This window comes from Mus caroli, unplaced genomic scaffold, assembly GCF_978045245.1.
Source record: "Mus caroli unplaced genomic scaffold, Mus_caroli_1 scaffold_5, whole genome shotgun sequence".
NCBI lineage: Eukaryota > Metazoa > Chordata > Mammalia > Rodentia > Muridae > Mus > Mus caroli.
In genome coordinates this window covers 123,612,049-123,615,818 of record NW_028227260.1, presented here as the reverse complement: position 1 = coordinate 123,615,818, position 3,770 = coordinate 123,612,049, and the positions used below count along the sequence as shown (strand labels likewise).

General features: G+C 34.3%; 1 pseudogene; it reads right to left on the bottom strand.

Annotated features, from left to right (window-relative positions):
• Positions 1-1,195: 1,195 nt before the first annotated feature.
• LOC147004794 (zinc finger CCHC domain-containing protein 9 pseudogene) lies at positions 1,196-2,621 on the bottom strand (annotated as a pseudogene).
• Between the last annotated feature and the right edge of the window lie 1,149 nt (positions 2,622-3,770).

The window sequence follows — 3,770 nt, the reverse complement described above, 5'->3', positions numbered from 1 at the left end:
GGGAGTGGGTGGTTGGGGGAGTGGGTGGGGGAGCGTGTGGGGGACTTTTGGGATAGCATTGGAAATGCAAATGAATAAATACTTAATAAAAAAATAAAATAAACAGTCTAAAGATATACAGAGAATATATAAAATCCTTGGCAATGACAGCTTGTTTAATACATGTGCAACTCAAAAGTCTATAACATATCTGTGGACCTGCGTTCTTCCAGTCCCTGGTCTACAAAACGTTGCATTGAAACCAGTCTCTGTTCTCCTGTTCTGCCCTTCTGCTCTTTTTAATTCCTACCATTTGTAGTACTGCTTTACATTGTTGTGCATCAATATATTTTCTATTTCTTTATTTCATCTTTCTTAAATATGTAATTATAACATCATACTATTTGTAAACACCTACAATTATAAAGTTATTCTGTTATCTAGTGTCTATGCATTTGAAATATTGATATTTTAATTGTAATTTGGGTGAGATCTTTATTGTAGCAAATGGCCTCATCATTAGATCTTTTATAAAAAAATGTACTCAAAGATTTTATAATTTTAAATTTTAATCATTTTATTACTGAAGGTATATTATTAAATTTTTTAATTTTAAAAATTCTTAGACATTTATTTTTCTTTTCCTGTGATCTGAAAACCTATACCATATATATCATAAAGTTTAATGAGATTTGATTTTCTATTATATGATCTATGAGAATAAGTGAACCTTGTATTCATTGATATGTATTATTTGCTTCATTGTACCTCATTGTTTGGAAATATAAGCTCTGGTTTGTGGTTCTCTGCAGATCCTCTAATACCTGTTCTATTTATGAACAAAGGAAAGAAAAAAGAAAGTTCATGATTTTCCCATCTGTGAATCAGCACTCATATTATATTATCATTTCTGTCAGGTTTTATTTTCCTTCATCATTACATTTTTAAAAACTATGCTATTTCTTATTTTCAGATTATCTTTGTACCATACTAATTCAGTCACTTCTACTTGATTTTGACAATATCTTCATGGACTCTTTTCGTTTTCATTTATTATTTTAAGACATTTTCCAAGCAAATGATTTTATTGGGATATGGTTCAGAAAGTACAAATTGTATATTTTGGATTTAATATTAACCTGTCTTCATAACTGTTTTATAGTTTTACATATCTATTAATATTTCTTGTTTTTATTTTTTAACAGCTGATATAATTTTATTCAGTACTAAGAATTACAGATTTTGTGACAACATATAAATAAATTTCTATTACAAAAAATTGATACTCTGAATTAAGAGCATATAACAAAATATTTTTTGATTCACAAGCTGAAAAGCATGTGCTTTGTTTAGGGGTCAATTTTGATTCATAATCTACATTTATAGTGATGACTGCTATAATCAGGTATAGAGGCATTTAGTCATTTCTAAGTTCCATCTGTTAAAAGATGCTCTTAGGCACAGTACTCTGGATGCTGGAGCAGGGTTATTAGTTTGAAGCCAACCTGGGCTACATAGAATCTGCTTCAAATACAGACAGACACACAGACACAGACAGATAGACCACACACACACACACACACACACACATTTCTAGAGAGTGTAATTAATCCCCTTGTACTCCTTGATAGATTGACTGTAGGCAAGCTAAGCCCACCAAGGTCAGAGTGGTGTCTGTAACACAGGTTTGCCTCCACAGGTGCCCAGCTTCTATCTCTAAAGGCTGACTTTGGAAAGTAACCTTGAGGTGGTAATTAACAACTGTACCAATTAGTATCAAAAATTAACAACTTTGGGTACTTTGGTTTTAGGTTTCTGCAGTTTGGGCACATCCAGCACGTCTTCATAGTCTGCACTGATTCCCTTTGCCCAGCGACCAACCGTGATGATCCGATCTGAGTTCTGATTTTCTGGGCAATCTTTCTTAAAATGTTCCACGGAGCCACAGAGTTTACAGCCGCCACCATCAGCATAGACTCCTTTGGTATTATCAGGACAGGATCTGGACAGGTGTCCCATTTCTCCGCAGACAAAACATTTTGCAAAAGGAAATTCACCAAGCGCGGGGTCTACTTTAGCTCTGCACGTGGTCATCTCGTGCTCCGTGGACCCACAGCGGTAACAAATGCCGGTGCCCATGTCCTGACTCTCTAGTACAGCTGGGCAGTCAGCAATTCCGTGGCCAGGTTGTCGACAATGGAAACACACCATTGCATTCTTCTTTGCCGCCTGTCTCTTTAGCCGCCTTCCCTCCTGTCGACTGTCCTTCTTTAAGGCCAGGGCAATTTCTTCCCTCACTTCCTGGCTGTCGGCTGCTATCAGCTGTCCATTGTGAAGCACCTGTGAGTTCTGCTTCAGGTATTCCATGAATCCGTTCACATCTTCATTCAAGTACTCTTTTTTCTTTTTGTTCTTTTTGCGTTTTGCTTGAGGTGAGTCATTTCTAAGGGACAGCCCACTGCTTTGACACTGCTTACGATTTGGAAGGCTTTGGTCTGCTCTCTCCACAGACCCCTTCTTCATGTCCTCCCATGATGTTGCTGACAGGGGTCGCTTACTATTTGAAGTAGTAACTCTAGCCCACCTGGTCATGGTTGGATCAGAGGTACTTCACTAATCGAGTCTGAATCCTCCAGAGCAGCTGAGACCTATTTCTTGTTTTTAAACACAGTATAATAATCCATGCTATTGACTGGCACTTTTACATTATTTATATTAGTTCAAATGGAGATGTATAATCATAAATTCATAACATACTACATTTTTCTTTTCTTTCTTTCTTTTTTTTTTTTTTTTGTTTTTTTTTTTTTGTTTGTTTTGTTTTTTGTTTTTGTTTTTCGAGACAAGTTTTCTCTGTATAGCCCTGGCTGTCCTGGAACTCATTTTGTAGACCAGGCTGGCCTCAAACTCAGAAATCCTCTGCCTCCCAAGTGCTGGGATTAAAGGTGTGTGCCACCTTGCCTGCCATTTTGGTTTTGTTTGTTTGTTTGTTTTGGGGGGATTTTTTTGAGGGGGGATGGACATTTTTCTATTTGAGCCAATTATTTTGTTTCTAATAGAACTTTTCTTATTTCAGATAAATTTTTATGTTTTTGCTTAAACAATCTCTTTTATTCCTTCATTCATATAAGATCTATATTGATTTTTGCTTTATAGAATTCAGAGCATTATTTTATTTTAATGAATTTAAGTAATATTTATTTTTTCCATTAAAATTTTCAAAAATATTTCTACTTTCCATTATTTTCCCATAGTTATCATGCATTCTACTTCTGTAGATATTATATATCTCTTAAGACATGGTTATTTCTTTTCTTTCAAGGTACAAGTTACCTTTTATTAAATAGTATTATTGCACATATACAGTTTCTTGATGCTTATCTGTTCTAGTCTACTATTAGACTTACATTAACTTGTATTAGTTGACATTCTTCCAAACAGTGCATAAGAGTTTCTTGTTCTTTGTATCTTCAGTAGTACATTTATTGTTGCTTTTATTATTTTCTAATAGACAATTGCAAAGACCTGACACCTAGTAGTAGAGGTGATTTACATTTCACTAATAGTAAATGTTTCATGTGTGGTTTGGCCACTTCTATTACTTCTCTTGTGAAATGTTGATTCAGATCATTTGCATATTTTAATTGGATTGCTTGTTTTCAATTCCTTGCATATTATTTATTAATATTTTTGAGATGAATGGTGGGAAGGATATTTTTTTATTTTGCAAAATGTGGAAAATAAATATTTTTCATTCTATGAAATAAAGTTCCAGTGTATTGATTGTTCTG